Raw genomic sequence first — 21,515 nt, 5'->3', positions numbered from 1 at the left:
CAGAGCTAGATACCTTCCACTCAGTACCAGTAAATTACAAAGCATTATATCAATATCCTGAGGTATCTCGTACCACAAAATGCCTTACTGTTTCTATTTCAGCAAGAGTTTCCTCCTGAAGCTATTCAGTGATCATTACACACTTCTTCCCTTATGTGACCAATCTCATCCTCATCCTCTTTTTCGGACACAGCTGTCTTTCAAAGTTGCCTACCATTTTATAGGTAAATTGTAGCCTGTTTCACCCTCCTAGTGGAACCTTATAAATCCTGAGGCTTTTTTCCAAATCTAAATATTCTCTGAAACAAAATACAAGACTAGGTAGCACTTTAAAGACTAACAAGATGGTTTATTAGATGATGAGCTTTCGTGGGCCAGACCCACTTACTCAGATTTTACATCTCCAGATCTGAGGAAGTGGGTCTGGCCCACGAAAGCTCATCATCTAATAAACCATCTTGTTAGTCTTTAAAGTGCTACCTAGTCCTGTATTTTGTTTCAGCTATACCAGACTAACACAGCTACATTTCTATAAATATTCTCTGGGCAGCAGAAAATGCTACTGGTAGGATAACTTAGAAATTACAGAACGGCTTGGCTAAATCTTTCACAGTCTTTCAAAAAGCTACAAAATTGATCCGTATGGGAAAAATTATGTAAGATTGCTTAAAAGTCAATTAGAATTAACAGCCATTTATCTTTCCTAAATTAGTGGAGAGAAGCCCAGTGAGTTTGGTACACTGGATCATATTTTTGGTATAATGCATTATTTATGCCACTGTCTGCCCAGTAATATTGCTTATGCCCAGTGCTAAGTTATGTCATGATTGTGCACATTCTTGGTGCTTTCAGTTTGGCAAAAAAGAATTTGTCGAATCAGAGCATGTTTTACAGTTGACTGATTAAACAGAAAAGAGATACAGTGAGGGCAAGGGCATTGAAAAACACCTCTAATTTAATGGCCTAGGTTTTCTGCAATATGATATATTCATTTGCCATGCAATTTTTTTTCATTGCTTGAAATGGGGATACTAGCTTTCTTTTTTCTGCTCTTTGTTGATTTCTTCTAAATGAAGAAAATAGTCTCTCTTCCTCTGGAATAGATGTTACTGCAGTCTAAAACTGATTTACTGCTTCATCAGCTTATATCTGAGATCATTGTCCAGTGACATCTGCTAATTTGTTAGTTTAGATCTCTTTCTATCTTCAGCAGAAATGTAGTTGTGGTATAGATTGACTCTAGCAGTAATTTTTGGTCTTCTAGCATGGGGTCCATTTTAAGATGTGCATGCATGCAAGATAGGTTTATTTTTAATAACAGTGTTTTTCTGGGCCATGCATACATTTTATGCTTCCTTGTGTTGCTGTTCAAAGGTATAGGGGATAGGGATGTGAATAGGTAATCGGTTAGCCAGGTGATGCTTACTGGCTACTAGGAGCAGCTCCCCACCCACAGTCTGCCGCAGGCAGTGGAGGCCAGGAACTGGCGGAAGCCCCAGGCCCAGGACTTGGAGCCTGCCAGTGGTGACATCTCTGGGGCCAGGAGCCCGCTTAATAGGTTAACTGGATAAACATTAGGTTAATCTGACATTTAAACCAGTTAACTGATTAATCAGAATTTTACATCCCTAGTACCGATGAACCTACTTGGTGTCCAGTCTGCTAGATTTTAGCTTTGGTTAAACTACTTCAAATCTTATGAGACTTCTCACGACTACCTTCATTCTTTGATTTTAATCGCTGCTGTCTGTTCCAGTACTTGTTGAACCAAAAATTTCCATTATACAATTTTCCCTGTAGGAGAATTGAAAAATGGTCAACTGAAAACTTCTTTAGGTTTTAAGCCTTGCTGAAAAGGAGGCGTAGTAGATACCTATTCTGTTGGGTGAGTTCCACATTCCATTTACCCACTGGCTACGGTCCTTTTTCCAATAATGGACTAAGATCACATCCAACTGGTGGGTTCTAGAGATTGTTTGGGTTATCCCATACCTTTTACATCCATTCCCCCTCCCTACCCCTCTCCCTTTCCCACTTCAGAGACTCCTCTCACCAGAACTTGCTACAACTAGAAATTCAATATCTGCTACAAATTGGGACTATAGAACCGTACCCTTCGGCCTATCAAAGAAGAGGGTTCTATTCAAAATACTTCCTCACACAGAAGACAGAGGGCTGGAAACCCATAATAGATTTCAGAAAACTCAACAAATACATAACAAATCAAAGGCTCGAAATAGTCAAGTTGGCAACCATTATATCGGAGTTATTCAGTGGAGATTGATTCTTAGCCCTCGATCTCCAAGACACTTTCACATAACCAGCACACAGACATTTCCTATGCTTTATGGTAGGAACCAACCATTACCAATACAAGGTTTTTCTACGTGGATTACCAGCAGCACTAAGAGTCTTCTCCAAAACCCTGGCAGTAGCAGCAGCATACCTTCACCACGCAGGAGTGATAATATTTTCTTTCTTAGACGACTGCCTTATCAGAGGCACATCCTATCACGATACCCAGGATATGGTCAACACATCCATCGCTCTACTACTTAGTCTTGGATTCCATATCAATTATCAAAAATCCACTTTGCAGCCCACGCAGACTCTCAAATTTACAGGAGCTCAACTAGGTTCCATCACAGCCAGAGCAGCACTGCCAAAATACAGGTTCGAATCACCACCCTCATAAACCTAGTACAGGCTTCACCAGTTACAACAGTGCACAGCTGTCTCCACATACTTGGCCACATGGTGGTGAGGTGCCTTCAAGCATGACTGGCTACAGCTTATGCACAATGCTCTCTTCAGGGACTCCCTACACAAAACAGTCCGCATACCATACCATGTTCTATCTTCACTACACTGGTGGACACAGCCACACAACATGCTAGAAGGCATCCCATTTCCACAACCTTCTCTGATGATTATTATAACTACAGACTCCTCCCTTATGGATAGGGGAGCATGCCTGGACTCCTACACTGTTCAGGACGAAGAAACCAGAATCTACAGCAACCTCCTAGAATTAAGAGCAGTACGCCATGCATGCCTTCATTTTCTCCCACAAATCAAGAACAAGGTTATCCACGTCCTAACAGACAATATATACTTTCTTTTTACTAATGTATTAAAAAAAAGAAGTGGGGGAGGGATAGCTCAGTGATTTGAGCATTGGCCTGCTAAATCCTTGAGGGGGCCATTTAGGGATCTGGGGCAAATCTGTCAGGGATGGTACTTGGCTCTGCTATGAGGGCAGCAGGCTGGACTTGATGACCTCTTAAGGTCCCTTCCAACTCTGTGAGATGGGTATATCTCCATATATTAAGTGCCTATGGCCAGCTTATGTGGCAGTGGAATGTCCCACCTCTAACTGGTCTGCGTCCATTATCAGTGGCATACATATCGTCTTGTTCTTGTACAGTCTTCCAGGTCCTATTGCCATTTTTCATCAACAGTAAACTTGGCTTGGGTGCCTTTGTATCTTAAGTGATCAAAGGGTTGTTGGGTTGTTTGCTCAAGGTATGCTGTGCTAGCTGTCTGTGCAGAGATGGTATGGCACACGGGGGGACATGTAGCTGAACATCTATCAACATCTATTGACAATTTCTTGACAAAGGATGCTTCACAGTCACTTCAATTGGTAGTGACTAAAGACTACACCAACAATGACTGTGTGTTAAGTGCCTGGGGCAAGTTCTCGAGTGTGTAGATCTCTGTTTAGCCAAACTTCAACTTGGCTAATTATATAATGCTTAGTCTCAGAGAGGTAGTCATGTATTAGTCTTTATCTGAAAACAAAAGTCTCATGGCACCTTACCGATTTCTGCAAAGAAGAGGAGTCCCATGCCACTGGATTCCTTATTTTTTACATAATGCCTAGTGATTTTTAAATAAGCTAATCACTTCTCAAAAAGTAACTTACCAGAGTTTGGCTACATTTCTCTGTGTTTCGAGTCATCAGATTCTAAAAATTGCTTGAAAATGTCATCAAAAGAATGTTAAGCTTACAAATCAAGAACCTTACTGCATGCAGAAGCTAACAGAATGCCAGAATTATTATTGCCTGTGTAACTTTAATTTGATGTTCATGTGCATATGCATTCTAGGAGACTTTGATACAGTTTAATTCCATAATAATCTATTTTTTCTGCAGAGAGCTCTGCCTTCGTTGTTTAGTTAATCCCAGTCCACTCTTCATCCAGGGTCCTTGACCCAGTTTCTCTGGCTTAGTCCTGCTCTTGATTCAAATGCAGAGGGGATGAACATAGTGCGAAGAGATTCTCTCAATTTGTTCTCAATCACGTTACAGTGGCCCTAGCTGTCAGGAGGAGCTATTGCAAGGAAAGTCCCACTCAATCCTGTAAATCTGATTTCTGGAGCATCATCCAAGCTAGAAAATTTTTAAGAAAATATAGCTGTGAAACTTTAACAAGCCATTGCTAAGTATGTGCAGGCAGATTTTTAAGAGCTTGTAACTGGGCCAAACTTGGGCAGTTTTTCACAAGAATGACAAAAAGCACATCCCTGATCCCAGGGTGACCATTGCCAGATTTATATTTCCTGATCCCACATGATGGAGGTACTGCATCTTCTTAATTAAATAGTTGTAATTTGTTTTAACATGGGTAAAACAATATTTTCCCCAACCTCTTTTTCAGAAATGGCTTGATCTTTTTTTTTTTCCAGACTTGAGGGGATAACTCCCACCCAAAGCCCCCAAATTAGCTTAAGCCAGACACTCAGCACAGAAAATTTCAGTCTGAACAGCTTGTCAAACTTAATTTTAGTCAGTGGGATGCATCAGGCAACCTTAACTAATAATTGGTGCTACAAGCACTTCCTGTAACAGATGACTAACTACATTATGGTTATGGAACAAGATAAAAATGTATTTATTCAACTGATAAAATTGTAATAAATTCTGGTTTTAGCAGTTTAATGTAATTAAAATAATGTAGCATAGACATAGTATTTTGGAATCCTGTATATGCACAGTTTTACCATGTATATTCATCTGAATAAATATGCAGAGCTCTTGGTTTCTTTGAGTAAGATATGTTTTGGTTTTCCTAGCTAGTGAGTGGAATGTTGTATTTTACAAAGCAAATAAAAATAAACAGATTTAGATTAATTATAGTAAAACCGGTACAATACACCTTTAGTATGCCACCATCTTGAGAGAACGCCAAAATATTCCCAACATATTGAGTACTGAGTAATTCCACATATGTGTAAGGCTATTGTATTAACCAGCATACTGTTGTTTGGCTCTTCAGTAGCTTAAGAAAACAACCTATGTATTCGATGCACTGATATATTTTCTGTAAAATGTTAGATGTTTACATATTTCCAGGCTCACTTCCTTTTATCATAAGCCTTTACAACTCTTAAATATATTTTGTATTGGATAAGAATTATAAGACACCTCTTAGTTTCTAAGAAGCAGGGACCTTTTTTGTTTCCCTACCTAGCACAGTAGAGCAGTAATGCCCTTAGTGGCATCCAGATTTTTATCATTATTTATATCACTATAACAGTCATGTCTGAAGGAATGTCTATGATAATTTCAAACCAGAGGTGGTACTACCTAATAACTTGTAATAGCTTTTATAGACCAACTTTTGGTGGATTTTCTGTTCTATAAATATTTTTCTGTAGCATCTCTTTTGCTGCTTAGCAGGCATTTGGTTTAATAAAACTGTTTGCTAATGAACTTTGCTAAATTGAATATCTTACTTTTGAATAGAATATGCATAATAATTGGCCTGAGTGCCATGTGATGACGACCACGAGTAGCAGATCTCATTCCAAAATTCCTGTGCTCAGCAGTAGCATTGTTTTATATGAAGATTATTGTTGAACCACATTGGGCATTTAAGACATACATAGAAATAGCAAGAGATAATATTTAGCACTTATGCACTTGTTGATCCATAGATGTCAGAGTGCTTCACAAAAGTTTTGAACATTATCACCACTTTACAGATAGGAAATCTGAGTCACAGCAAGTTTGTAACTTCCTAAAATCACAAGTGAGTCAAGGGCAGAGCTGAGAATAGAACTTAGTGCTTGCCTCAGTCTAACGCACTGCTCTCTCTTTCTCCTTTTAATTACTGACATACTTGCTCGTTCTACTTCTGCATTTCATGTTAAAATGCTGGTTGGATCTTGAATCAGAAGTCTGGAAGGGTAGTATATAAGGTAGGAAAAGTTTCACTTTCTTCGTGCATTCTGAGGCACCTAACCAGTTAGAAATCCCCTGAAATTCTCAGTAAGGAAGAGGCCCGTGAAACTGTGTTTCTGTTAAGCTTCCAGATAAGAGCTTTTGTACTGATATGTGAAACACTTAGGATTGTAAATGTCTGAAACATTTCTAGTTTTATAACCCTTTAGTATAAAACCATGCTGGCAAATGTTTGTGTGCACTCCATTTGCAAGCTAATAAATCTTTTAACTGACATCTGGCATTTTTCCCAAATAGCTTGCTTTCATTTCAAGCCCCATGTTGTGTGGCAAAGTAGGATTCCCAACGTACTTCTGTATGCACAATGAAGTAAGTAAAATATTTCTTTTGGATACTGTAGTGGAGAGAAGTTTCATAAGTGTAAAAGGAAAATAAGCTGCAAAAGATTTTCAGAGGACAGAACATGAACATTATCTTCATAAACATTAATTTAGAAAACTTGAAGAGCTCAGAAAAGCACAAATTCTCCTAAGTCATATCTGCATTGCAAAAATTACTTATTGATTGGTTAGGGGTATCAGTAATGGGTGCAGCTGAACTAGTTTTCCTCCTTTCATAATGGATAACTTTCATTGGATAAAAGGCTATCCAGTGAAGATTCTATCTATTCATAGACTGGATTCCGGAATCTACCGTGATAATCTTTTAGATGTAGGGCAGTTATCACCTCCCATATAAGTGTTAATTTCTGTATTCCTGGAGGTTTCGCACCTTTTGTTCTCTCTCTCTCTCTCTCTCTCTCTCTGCTTTTGCTTGATCAGTGGAGAGAAGGAATAGACAAGTTGCCACTGTTTTGGGTAGAAGTGTAAGGTAGAATCCCTTGCTCTCAGGCTAAGTCTGCACTCTCTCCCCCAGCACATTCAGCCAAATTTCTTCCTCCTGGCTCAGTCCACTGCCGGATGCCCCCTGACATCCCAAGGTATCCATGGGGGGAGGGGTCTTTGTAGTGGAAGTGGGATCACCTCCAAGTTTATCATCCCGCTCTTTGTAACACCTGCAAGTTGTGGAGAAAGCACCAGAAAAGCATTTTGTTTCCTGAGCCTTGTGGTAGGTGTTTCACAGCTCTTTCACTTTGACCCTACATTGCAACATGTCCTGGTCATTGCTCCTTTTCCTCATACACCTAGAGATCTGCCCGTAGGGATTGTAATTCCTACAGCTAAAGCACAGCTGTTTCTGGACTGGCTCCTTTCCCGAAATGCTGATGAGGTCTAGCACCACAACGTGACTCAATGCTGGGGATCTCCTAATGCAGGGCTTCTCAACACACAGCCCACTGGTTGTATGCGGCCTATGGCCCATTTGTTTGAGGCCCACAGTGCAGTTTGGATTTACACGGGGCTCAACATGCGGCCTGCAGGTAGGATCCTTTGAACATAGCCAGCACTGGGAACACACTTCACAACGGTGAGGAATCTCCTGGATGAGGTGAGCATTGAAAGACGCAAGCGGATGGGCTGGCTGGAACAGATGGGTACAGGGTGTTGGTGTTTCATAATTTTCATTTCTCTCTTGTGCTTAAATTTAATTCTTTGAGTTGTGAGTTCTAAAATGCAACTCCCAGTGATCAATGATAGGGAACCATGGCCAGTAGAAGCTGTGGGCTCAGTGTCTGTAGATGGGGGCAGCACATGGTGCCATGGAGCCATTGCTGTACATGCCAGCTGCTTTAAGGAATGGTGCAGGGCCAGGGCAGGAGTAAGCCTGCCCTAACTCCACTGCTCCACCACCCAGAAGCTGTCTCAGTTAAATAGTTCCCAGCCAGATGCTGCATCCTGAACCCTTGTTGCAGCCCTGAACCTCATCCTTCACCCAACATTTTGCCCCAGACGTAAGTTCCCCTGCACTCAAACTCCTTCCCAGAGCTTGCACCCTGAAACCCCTCCTGCATCCCAAGTCCCCACTCTGGGCTAAGCCTGGAGCCCCTCACACGCCTAACCCCTTGGCCCTAGACCAGAGCCTGCACCCCAACCACCTACCCCAGCCTGGCGAAAGTAAGTGAGGATGGGGGAGGAAGAGGAATGGAGGGAACAGGGTGAGGCCTTGGAGACGGGGTGGAGCAGGGGTGGGGCCTCGAAGGGATGAAGGAAGTGGGAAAAGGGTATTTGGGTTTGAGGTAGATCAAAGTTACTTAAATGGAAAAAGTGATCTTGTGGTTAAAAAGGTTGGAGACCACTGATTATGGTGGGAGAGAAAAAGGGGGATCTTTTGCCAGGTAGACCCTCTCCTATTATTGTGGAATTCTGTTCATAGTAAGGTGTGTGAGAGGTGGAAGGGAGTGGGTGATAGATTTTTTTTTTTTTTTTTTTTTTGAGTGAAGAGTCAGTTTGTGGTTTAAAACCAGAGATTGTAGTCCTATTTCTCTAAAGGCACCCAGTGCTCACAGACAAGCTTGTTACAACCCTGTGAGGAGGCAGATTCTGTTCCTCAGTTTCAGATTTTAGTGTGGTAAATGAATTATTCATTCTTCACTCTAAATATTATTTGCAGATTTCGTAGCCACAGAAGTTCTTTGAGAGAAAATTATTCCTAAGTGTTAGAGAATGGAGCTTTACCAGCACCAAGATCTTTGCTTAAAAATCAAATCAAATTGTTTAGCTGATAGATTTATTTGAAACATTTGAAGTCCTGCATAGGTATATAGTAGTGCTAGCATTTTTTCAATAAATTGAACTGATCAAAGTTTTAGTTACATATACTTTGCAACTGGATACTTCGGTGAATAGACTTTCTAAAATTATCACCTTTTTCAAATTAACTCATCAATGCTTTTCTGTCATTAATGCATCTGCATGTTGACAGCTTCTCCCAGCTCCCCATTTACTGTTTAGGAGAAATAATGAATTCTGTGTGGGTTTTGCAAACTGAAAAGTAGAGAGAGAAAAGGAAACAGACAGTGCTCATATTTTAGATTCCAGAACTTTGATCATGTCTCTTTAACTGTACCTTGACTATTTTAATCTCTTGTGAATAACTTCTATAGGAACTTTAACTCTATCAATATAATTAAATACAAATAGAAACAAATGTCTTGTTTCCTATGTACAGGCAGTCCCCGGGTTACGTACAAGATAGGGACTGTAGGTTTGTTCTTAAGTTGAATCTGTATCTGATCAGTTTCAACAGCGGCTGAATCTGGACACCAGTTCCGACTTACATACAGATTCAACTTAAGAACCCCAGGCGTCCCCAAGTCAGCTGCTGCTAAAACTGATCAGCAGCTGATTCCAGGAAGCCCGGGGCAGAGCAACTCTTCCTCTGGCTTCCTGTAGTCAGCCGCTGGTCAGTTTCAGCAGCGGCTGACTTGGGGACGCCTGGGGCAGAGCAGCTTGGGTGCTGCTGGGTTGGTCCAGTAGCGCGGCCGCTCCTTGGCGCTACTGGACCAACCTAGCAGCACCCCAGCTGCTCTGCCCCAGGCGTCCTGATTCAGCCGCTGCTGAAACTGATCAGCAGCGGCTGAATCAGGACTCCTGGGGCAGAGCAGCTGGGCTGCTGCCGGGTTGGTCCAGTAGCGCCAAGGAGTGGTGCTGCGGGACCAACCAGCAGCGCCCCACCTGCTCTACCACAGGCCTCGGGCTTTGCTCCACGTCTCCCTGGTCTGCTGGAGGGGGGGGGGGCACTAGCTGCATCCCTCCCCCCCAGCAGACCAGGGAGACGCGGAGCAAAGCCGCGGAGGACCCAGGCTGGACCCGCGGCGCTTCCAGATCAGCTGAAAGTGCCGCGGGTCCGGCCCTGGGTCCTCCGCCGCTTTGCTCCCCGTCTCCCTGGTCTGCTGGCTCCCCCAGCAGGCCAGGGAGATGGGGAGCAGCTTTTCTCGCCCCGGAGGAGGCGGGCGGCGGGACCAGGTGTCCCGCCGCTCCAGTCCTCCGGGGCGAAAAAATCCCCGTTCGTAACTGCGGATCCGACATAAGTCGGATCCGCGTAACTCGGGGACTGCCTGTACTTTTTCTTTGTATCTTTGATTGAAATAGAAACATTACAATCCACATTTTAAAACTATGGTTTGTCCCCTCTTCCTTCCCAAATACCTGATGTTTTCGGCGCACATCAGACATTATTCTTCTAAGGACAGTGACTAAACAAACAACTACCACTTTTATATCTGTTCTTTGTTAGGCCTGATGACTAACTGTTGAGTAGCTCAAGGAACTTCCTTTCTTGAGGCTCCGTGACCTCAGGAGCATAAGTCAAAATAAGAATGGTACACAAACCATTCTTATTTTGAGTGGCTAATTTCGGTTTAGTTTAAATCTATTCCTCAACAATTTAAACTAAAATAAGTCTGGTTTAAATTGAAATAAGAATGTCCAAACTCCCATTTGTACAAGTTGAACTAAATTTGTTTAAAATCACACTTGAGTTAAATTTGGTGGACCTGTGCATATAAGCAAGTAGTGAATTTTTTTTTTAAATATTTTATTGCTTGCTTGCACAGTATTCTCAGCCTGGGAGACAAAAGAGGAATAAGTATCAGACAAATCAAAGCACTTATCACAGGACAGTCAGACCATTCCTCACCCTTCTAATATTCCTATCTTTCATGAGTACATTTTAAGGCACTGAAGCTGCTTTTTTCATACACTAACCTCATCTCCCTGCCAAGGTACTTCAGACCTGACCTGTAGAGAGCCTACTTCTTGAAGTGAGAACAAAGTCCATTCTCTGTGGCCCATTCATTCATTGTCTTTTTTTCTGCTGACTGAGACAAGGAGGCAGTTGTAAAAGTTGTTTTTTTGTGATATGGACACCAACATTCATTTTGTTTTGGCAAATGACCATTGGATGGTGGTAGTGTCCTTTTACATTACCGACCCAGGCCAAATTCAAACTAGGGATGCTAAAATAAGTTTATTATTATAAATGTGTAACATGTTTACAGCAGGGAGGGCGCTGCTGCATGTAACCATGAGGGCTAACCAATGAGCCCAGACTCATTGATTAACCATGTACACGGGTACACATTCCACATCCTTAATTCAAACCAATAACATAGGCCTTGTCTACACTATTATGGGCCATCAGCTTAAGTTACACAACGTCAGCTATGTGAATAACTTTAGATGGTCTTACCGCAGCGTCTTCACCTCGTTAAGTTGACTGCTGAATGCTCTCCCATCAGTTCCATTTACTCTTCTCATTTTGGTGGAGTACCAGAGTCTAAGGCAGAGCGCTCAGAGGTTAATTTATTGCATCTATACTATACTAGATGCAGTAAATCAACCTCTGCTGAATCGAACCCTACCCATCAATCTAGCCCATAGTGAAAACATGATCATAAAAGCACTATGCTACATTTAAAAGATGCTTCTACAATGTCAGGAATGATTTTGTCAGTGTTTTGAAACTAGTCTGTGGGTCATGCTGTGGTAACTCAGATCTGCTCATGATCTTACATTGCGTTATCAATGCTTGTGAGACGATAACCACTTCTTTCATCTGAATAGTGTGGCTTTATAGGAAGAGGAGGGGAAACAGGAAACCTGGGGAATTTTAATAATGGCCACTAATTACTTCTGATTTTTTCCTTTGATATATAAAGAAAATCTGTGTTTAATTTCTTCTGTTAGTTTTATCTCCTTTGATAACCTGCAAGTGAAATTAAAACCACACAAAACCAACTGTGTAGCTCTGAGATTGAACCTTTCAGTCACTGGTCATCAGGTATCTTGTACGAGTTGTATTTTCTGCCCAATTTTTAAAAATTATAAACTTTTTTGAGGACAGAGACCACATCTTTTTCTAGAGTAGATTCCCAAGAATATAGATGGTGCTCAACAAAGAATAAATAATACCCTGTTCTTTGACAGTCGGTGAATAATCTTGTCTATGAGAAGTCTACCTTTAAAGAGAAACCTCTGTTAGTAGTTTAAATACACCATAGTCTGATTATTTTGTACAGCAACTTAAAATTCTTGATGTTTTACTATGATAAAAGCGTATCAGTTCCAAATATACTTTTTGGAGAAAACAGACTCCTTACAGTGACGTTGCTTTGGTTTTCAGCCAAGAAAACAGGCTACACTGGCTGCTTGACTAAGAACATTTGCTTTGGAAAACACTGATGATAATTTTAAACACTATTAAAATATCCAGTAAAAGTAGTACAAATATAGTTTTATTTATATTGGTAGAGAATATTATTTAAATGGAGTGTGTCCATTTTACTCCCCCTGGCACTGGGATTGTATTATATAAATTCATACTCTGCTTCTAATTACTGGCTTTGTTGTGTCAGCTGTATTGAGCTAGTACCATGGTATGATTTTGACCTTAAGTTACTTTAGGTGGCTCACTGTACATTCAAAGCAGGAATAGTGCAATTGAACCACAGATTTACTCATTGCTTTTTCAGACTCCAGTTACTCATGTATCTGGATGACGTGTTCCCTCTAATATGCTGTTTCTAACTGACAAAAAGTTATTTGAATGCTTAATTTTTATGTATTTATTTGTTTGTTTATGGGGGGGCTTGGACATGCTCACATTGAGTTAAAGGATTCATTTAAACCTTTTTCATGCTGAAGGTTATCTGATATATTTTAAATATTGCACTTCATTTGTCCTGAAAAAATTGTTTAGCACCTTTAATGGGTCTGGTCTTTAAACTACTTTCATATTAGTCTGTTGTTTGCCTTAAATTTATGTGCAGTGTTTAGTTCTCAGGCTTATTTATGAGAGTGCCGCATAACACATCTGAAAGAGTCTGCAGTGTTAAGAGATTTAAACATGGTCTTTAGACAATTACCGTCTTTCAGTGTATATAACTTGGGAGTTATACAAACCCTTCCCCCCTTCACCCCACCCCACCATGGGGTATACATGTCCGCGGGGAATACAAGTTTATTTTTACTTGCCTGCGCTGTCGTCTCCATTCCCCCTGCCCGGAGGAGGGTGGGTTGTGCCTGGCTGTTGCTGTGCAGAGCCTGGGCGCAGCTCCCTTGCTGCAGGCAGGCCGGCTAGCTCGCCTGCGCTGCGCGGTCTGTTTCCCCCTCCCAGAGGAGGGTGGGTTGCACTTGGTTATGGCTGTGCGGAGCCTGGGCGCGAGTGCGGCTCCCTTCCTGCAGGCCGGCCAGCTTGCTTGTGCTGCTCTCTATGTTCCCCCCTGCTGGCAGCGGGTATGTGCAATTACCTTAAAGTAGCATATATAACCTGTGGGTCATACATGTCTGCGGGTTATCTAAAACTTTTTTTACTCATCAGGAAAAACTGTGGGTTATATACTCTAATTTATGGTAATGAAGTTCCTTTTAAATCTCTTGGGGTTTGTCTATGCAGGGATAAATGACTGTAGCTGACACAGGGCTGCTGATTCAGGGCTAAAATTCACTGTGTAAACTTTTGGGCTCTGTGGGACTCTCCTCCTCATAGGGTCCCGGAACTTGGGCTCTAGTCAAAGCCTGAGTATCTGCACACCTATTTCTTAGCCCTGGAACCTGAACCTCATGAGGATATTTATTCCTGTGTAGACATACACTTTGATTTTCAAGATCAGATTTCTTAAATGGGTTATTTATCTGCCTAAAGTTCATTATTTTTAAAATGGATTTTTCAGAGCTGCTGAGTTACCTCGTAGTTGTTCTGGCAGAATTGATTGGAAGTTCTGGGTGCTTGACATCTCTAAAATACAGCCACTTTTATTTAGGTACCCAAGTATGTTGAGTTCATTAGGTTTGATAATGATGGCCTGTTTCCAGTTGTCTCGTATTTCCCATTGATTTTTTGGCACTATCAGAGATCACTTCACTGCACAGATGTTACCTGTAACTCAAGTAAGTCCTGTCTGTATACACAAACGTGGAATAGTGTTTTAACTTGAGTTGTCTGGCCTGTCAGAGATGTATAGGCTAAAGCCTGAGTTAGCACATCTCATCAGCAGCTAACATGGACATGCACATGTCCATGGGGCCAGATCTAATGCATCCAGGGTGCTAAGAGAGTTGGCTGATGTAATTAAAGAGTCATGGGCCATTTTCTTTGAAAAATCTTGATGATTGGAGGAGGTCCTGGATGATTGGAAAAAGTCATAGATAGTGTCTATCCTTTAAAAGGGAAGAAGGAGCATACAGGAGACTACAGATAGGTCAGTCTCACCTCAATCCATGGAAAAATCATGGAGCAGATCCTCAAGGAATACATTTTGAAACACTCAGAGGAGAAGATGGTCATCTGATCAGAAACAGATGGTGTGGATTCGCCAAGGGCAAGTTATGCCTGACCAACCTGATGGCTTTCTATGATAAGATAACTGGCTCTATCGGTATGGGAAAAGTGGTGGACATGATATACCTTGACTTTGGCAAAGCTTTTGATACTGCCTCTCACAGTATTCTTTCCAGCAAGTTAAAGTAGTATGGATTGGATGAATGGACTGAACTATAAGAGGGATAGAAAGCTGGCTAGATTGTCAGGTAGTGTTGAGTGGTTTGACATCTAGCTGATAGCTGGTATCAAGTGGAGTGCCCCAAGGGTCAGTCCTAGGGCCACTTTTGTTTAGCATCTTCATTGATGATTGGATGGATTGCACCCTCAGCAAGCAGATGATACTAAGTTGAGGGGAGAGAGAGATGCTGGAGGATAGAGATAGGGTTCTGAGTAACCTAGACAAATTGGAGGATTCATCCAAAAGAAATCTGATGAAGTTCAACAAGGACAAGTGCAGTGTGTTGCACTTAGGATAGAATAATTCCATGAACAGCTATTAGGGTTGCCAGGTGTCTGATACTGACCCGAACAGTCTGGTATTTTTGCCTCCTGTTTGGTTAAAAAAAAAAAAAAATTCAGAAAATACTGGGCACCTAAAATGTCTGGTATTTTCAGATTTTTCCCCACCCCCTCCGGCCAGGAGGCGAAAATACCGGACACCTGGCAACCCTACAACACGCTCGGCAACTGGGCCCAGCTCCCAGCCTCCTACCTCCCCAGGCCCCCGACACCACCAGTCCCCGCCCCCGGACACCCTGCTTACCTGGTTTTGCAGGGAAGCTGCATTTTGGCTTGATCACGAAAACAGAATAGCCACCCGCAAAAAGCCTAAAGACCAGGGAGAAGGGGGGGGAATGCCTTTCCTGGGTCTTAGTGCTCAACCGCTCCCCTGTTCCTATCCCTATTCTGACTCTGCACACACTCTGAAAGGGGTCATGCAGTTTTATTTTATTTTTACTTAACTCTCGGAGCCCCCCCTTTTTTCCTCAACTTTGGTCCCCCTCCCCTTTTTCCCTCAATAGAATTTTTTCCCTGGTGTTTTTTTGGGGGGGCAGGGATCGGTATTTTTGGTTAAACCATCTGGCAACCCTAACAGCTATAGGCAGAGAACTGACTATCTAATTAGTAGTGGTGCAGAAAAGGACCTGGGGATTACAATAGATAAGAAGCTGGTTGTGAGTTAACAGTGTGCCCTTGTTGCCAAGAAGGCTAATGGTATATTGGGCTGCATTAGTAGGAGCAATGCCAGCAGATCATGGAAAGTGATTATTCCCCTCTGAGGCCACATCTGGAGTACTGCATCCAGTTTTGGGTCCTCCACTACAGAAAGGATGTGGACAAATTGGAGAGAGTCCAGCGGAGGGCAACAAAAATAATGAGGGGGCTAAAGCACATGACATATGAAAGAGGCTGAGGGAACTGGGCTTATTTAGTCTAGAGAAGAATGAAGGAGGATTTTGATAGCCTTTAGCTACCTGAAGGGGGGTGCCAAATAGGATGGAGCCAGGCTATTCTCAGTGTTGACAGATAACAGAACAAGAAGCAGTGGTCTCAAGTTGCAGACTGAGAGGTCTAGATTGGAAATCAGGAAAAACCATTTCAGTAGGAGGATGAAGCAGCACTGGAATAAATTGTCTAGAGAGGTGATGGAATCTCTATCCTTAGAGGTTTTTAAGGTCAGGCTTGACAAACCCCTGGCTAGAATGATTTAATTGGAATTGGTCCTGCTTTGAGCAGGCTAGAGGTCTCTTCCAACCCTAATCTTCTTTGATTCTATGGGCACGACCACTCTGCAGTATGAATGTGGGACTGCTTCATTTGAGTGCTCCAGCACCTTCCTTCTGTGTCCAGAAATGGTAAACAAGTTCTCCCACAATACAGGAAAAAAATTCATGAAATGATTCAGCTTACTGCAGTGTAGATAACCATGGGATGTTCCCCCCCCCCCCCCCCCCCCGCTAGTCTTAACACTGCTCATGAATCCATGCAGCACCAGCATTGGCATCCCAGCTTCTGAGGTGTTTTTGCATTGTAGCTGCTCTTACTGGAGTTTAGATAATTGAAGTTAAATCTGTAGGGAAGATATGCTGTGGGAAAAACTATATTCAGGAAGAACTCCAGAAATCCAAATAGCTTGCTTTTTTTAGGATCTGCAGGGCAAATGTGCAGAGCTTGCTTCATGCAGTTGTGAGTGTTGCCTAGCACTCTACTAAGCATCTATTTCTGAACTCCCTAGAAATCCACTTTTCTTGCTTATTTATTGTAATGTTTATCTTCCATCTTGTACATATTTTTCCTCATGTTTTTCACTTCAAAAATAGACTATGTAGCTTCTTTTTATATAGTGATCAAAATACATCATTTTACCTATACCCTGTTTATTGATCAGAAAATCTGACATGACATTTTACAATTTTTTTCTGCCTTGAGTTAGGGGACTTGAAACTTCATTCAGAAAGCTTATATGATATTTTTGTGTGTCAGGCATTGTGGCTTCAACAATAAGGAATCTTTGGTACATACAGATTTCTGAGAAATAAAAATACAGATTTTTTTTTTTTTTTGCTTAATCTAATAAAAGCCAGAATTTTCCAAACAGTTAAATGATTTTGGGTGCCAAACTTGTTACATATTAGTAAAGTCTGAATTTCAGAAGATGGGTGTTTACACACTGTAATTGCTTTTGAAAATCTGGGCCATTCTTTATTATTAGATAGTTTAGAAGCTCTTACCAAAATAATATAAAGTAGTTGTAGACCAGTTGGCAAGCTTACTTTTCTTTACGTAAATATATGCTGCTTCTCAGCAAGGATATTAAATTTTGATTTTGATTGGTTGATGATAGTCGATGTAGTTGGCATCGACTATTCGATTCGTCAGTAAGGGCACCCTGCTGGCTCTTGCTACACTTCAAAGGTGGAAGCGCTGTGGGGAGCACAGGGCCAGCGAGGGACACAAGCAGTCCACTGCTTGCCTCACAGTTCCTGATTTTGAAATGTGCAAAAGCCCCCTGGGGCTCTTGTCCATTTCAAAAGCAAAGCGTGCATGGGGCCAGTGGACTCTCCCGCTGACCCTGTGCTCCCCGCAGCGTTTCTGCTTTTGAAATGTAGCAAGAGCGCCACTCTTGCTGCATTTCAAAGGCGATGCATCACCAGTTTCCCACTGTGCCCCCGTCCTCCCCCCCCAGATGGTGCTGCAGGGAACCAGCTTTTACGCTCCCCACCTTGCTGCCTCTCTGATAGAGGCAGTGGGGGGGGGGGGAGAGAGGCAACTAGTTGACTTGACTATTCGATAAGCAGAGCTCCACAATCTATGTAATCTGCTCACCCGTGGCAAGTAGATTACATCCTGGAAGAGCCGGGTTCGGATGATCTGCGCATGCACAGAACACCGGACAGCGCGGCTGGTGAGCAGAGCTCACTGTGGCTTGGCGAGCCCTGCCGATAAGCATATGCTTATCGGATAGTCAACTTAGTCACATTCCTACGTCCCAGTAGGGACGTAAAAGGGTAGTCGAGTTAACTACTCACATCCCTCCCTTGCTGTCCATTGGAGGTGGGGTAGGGAGGGGAGAAGTAGGAGCTAGTGCTGGGGGGAGCTGGCTTAAAAGGCAGCAGTGTGTTTTGATAAGTACAGTCCTTGTACGGTGTTTCATAGAATGATCGGTTAAGTGATTCAGGAGGTTTTCTGTCTTAACACTAATAATTCCTTTACTTTTCCTGTGCACTCCTGAAGGCATCTTTTATAATCACCTTCCCTGCTGCATATCATCATGAAAGCAGATAGCCACAGCTAGGTCTTCAATTGATAGTCTTCATCACCACTGTTTTATAGCTTAAGTTTTGCTTACAGACTGTTGTAAACTATCTTCAGCTTTATGTGCCTAACTGCACAGAATTCTTGTCCTGATTTTTCTTCCCTACACCTTTAATCCTTGCTTGCCTGTACACTTTCAAAAGGAGGGAAACTATATTAAAAGAGAAACTTATCCACATAGCATGATATTAGAATAAGCTGCCTGCTATGGCTAACCCTGGTGTTTTTGACACACAAGTGGTTGTAATTGAATTATGTTTTTAGTGTCTCTTGCAGCAAATCTTATATAATTCTTTAACATCTTGCAAATACTACTAGAAATAATTGTTTTTCATTAAACTATTTATAACCTACACATATAAATCAGAAAGCATAATTGGTACTACATGGTTTTAAAATGTCTTAATAGCATGAAAGAAAAAACTAATTGTTTTTAATAGCTAAAAATCTGAGTATCAGAGTAGAGTTTGATTTATATTTTGCTTACAAATACAGGTTCAAGCAAAAAAAAGTGATTAGGTTTTACTCTTAATTCCATGAAAGTATAGAATAGGCATTCCCCTTCTTCTCCACCATATGCTTGTCAGTACAACTGAGGAATGTTGTGATCTTTTTTCATTACCATGGCAGAGAACTGGGAAGTTTACTTTGGCATTTTATAGTGCAAAGGAGGGAGCCAGAACTGGTCTATAAACTATTAGACTGTGGGGGTATAAAGCAAGCTGTTTAACATGACAGGGAATGCTTGCTTTGAATTCAGTGAAATGGGGACCTACCAGTCTGTTTGCACTCCATTTGCAGATAGATAGAAGGATGGTGGAACTAGAGATCCCAGGTATTTTTTTCAGCAGGACATCTTGAGACTAGGAGACCTGTCTGTTCCGTTAATCTCCCTGGAACCCTTATGCCTTGGATGTGCAAAAAATGCTCCTTCAACTCCTTGTATATACAGTAAAACTCCATTGGTCTGGCATCTGATGGTCCGGCACTCCTGATGGTCCGGTACCATCAGGAACCTGGAAGTGCTTCGGGCAGCCGGACCATTGGAGCTGCTCTGCCCCCGGCTTCCCCGATTCAGCCGCTGCTGAAATTGACCAGCGGCTGAATCAGGGAAGTCCAGGGCAGAGCAGCTGGAGTGCTGCCGGTAGGTCCTGTAGCACTGCACCTTGGCACTGCGGGACCAACCTGGCAGCACCCCAGCTGTCCCCGATTCAGCTGCCACTGAAACTGACCAGCGGCTGACTCCGGGAAGCCCGAGGCAGAGCTGCTCTTCACCAGGCTTCCCGAAATCAGCCTCTGGTCAGTTTCAGCAGCGGCTGACTTGGGGACTCCTGGGGCAGAGCAGCTGGGGTGTGGCCCAGTTGGTCCGGTAGCGCTGCCACTTGGCGCTGCAAGACCAACCCGGCAGCACCCCAGCTGCTCTGCCCCAGTCGTACCGATTCAGCCGCTGCTGAAACTGACCAGCAGCGGCTGAATCGGGGACGCCTGGGGCAGAGCCGGACTATTGGAAGTGGGGGGCTATGAGGGGTCTGGGATGGCATACCCCCCCCCACACCACCCTAGACCTCCTTGTAGCCCCCCCTTCCGATAGTCCGGCATATCTGATAATCCGGCACCCCCTGGGTCCTAAAGGTGCCGGATTATCGGAAGTTTACTGTAACAAGTTTCAGAAAACAGTAGGCAGAATGTTTCATAAAGTGGTTTCTAATTTTATATGTGCAAATTTGGAGATTGATTACACAAATGCCTCTGCACACATTAGTGTGGTAATAAAGACTAAGGCTATGTCTACACTAGAAATTTTTGGTGACAAAAGTACTGTTGACATTCAAAAGTCACCAAATGACGTTTACAGTGCCACATTCTGTTGGTATATCATGGCCACATTGTTAGCTTCCCTGTTGACAGAAAGAGCAAAGCAATGTGTGGGTATGCATCCCACAGTGCCTGGCATCACCTTTAGTCACTAGGCACTATGGGATCGCACAATGTAGCGCATTTTGGGAATGTGAAAAACGTCCCATCAACCACCTCTTTGCTTCACAGCCCTCCTGGCTTCTGGCTTGCTTTCACGTCATTTGAAACTGTGACAGTCCTCGCTGTACACACCAGCATCTGGGTTCATGGAACCCAGACTTTTCTCCTACACTGTGATCAGTGTACTTAGGACATCATAATTGCAGCAGAGCTACTTATGAACTTAGTATCAGAGGAATCAGGATGAGTAGTATCATGGTTCGGCATGGATGTTACAGGACCAGAGAGTCTTGGTGGAGAGCCATCAGTAAGGATCCCTGTGGGGCCGACAGGGCAGTGGACTGCCCCCAGGGAGCTGACACCAGGGCCACCTAGTGCATGGCAGTGGGGCTGCCCAGTGGCGTTGGGAGACCCAGCATGCAATGTGTGAGGATGCTCAGGGAGCCCCAGCATGACATGTGCGGCTGCTCAGGAAGCTCCAGTGTGCGGTGCCTGTGGCTGCCTGGAGCCTCAGCAGTGGGCTAGCTGGTGGAGCTATGGCAGTGATGGCTGCTCAGTGGGTAGGCAGGGCCGGCAAGAGGTGGGGAGCCAGCTGGGAGACAAGGAGCTGGGCCAGGAGGGCCATTGGCAGGGGTCCAAAAATTGCGACCTCTGGTCCAGCAAAATCCCTCATCTGAAACCAGTCAGGTTCTAAAGGTGCTGGATCAGGGAGGTCCAACCTGTAGATATTCATTAAACTTGTTAAAACCTGTTCATGAGAGAATGCGCTTTATTTTATGCAATTTATAGTCCTATGTTATAGTAAGCTTGAGTTTTATTTCTAAAGTCTTATACTTCAGTCAACAGCAGTATGTCTTTTGCCTATTCCAGTACAACGTAAACCCGTGGTGTCCAATCAATTCTGAAGCAGTAGCGACTATAGTGACTACAGCTGTAGCGTACTAGCCAGACTTAACTGACCAAATAGCTACATTGTTCAAGCCAACTAGTCACACTCAATTGGCCAAATAGCCACATGTGGCTAGCGTGTTGGACACCACAAATGTAAACACATCTATGTATTAACTGTTTTACATCTCAAAGCTTTATAATGCTGATGGTGCTGTGCGTTCATCTAAGCTAAAAGTCTGAATACTTTGTCAGTGTGTATCTGCCACTTGAATCTATATCCTCATGAAGAAACAGGGTAGATTTCATTTGTAAGCTACTGTCTTCAAAATGTATAGGATACCTGTCCTTCTCTCCCACCCCTAAAGCCCTCCTGCCCTAA

At 42.9% G+C, this 21,515-nt stretch overlaps 1 protein-coding gene across 11 annotated transcripts in view; it reads left to right on the top strand.

The window, feature by feature from the left end:
- Nucleotides 1-21,515, top strand: part of TNRC6B (trinucleotide repeat containing adaptor 6B) — a 260,830-nt gene that overhangs the window by 130,440 nt on the left and 108,875 nt on the right. The gene's annotated exons all lie outside the window — the stretch shown is intronic.

This window comes from Pelodiscus sinensis, chromosome 1 (genome assembly GCF_052426305.1).
Source record: "Pelodiscus sinensis isolate ZL-2025 chromosome 1, ASM5242630v1, whole genome shotgun sequence".
Classification (NCBI taxonomy): Eukaryota; Metazoa; Chordata; order Testudines; family Trionychidae; genus Pelodiscus; species Pelodiscus sinensis.
Note: the sequence above shows the minus strand (reverse complement) of the source record. Positions and strands in the feature narration are given on the sequence as shown.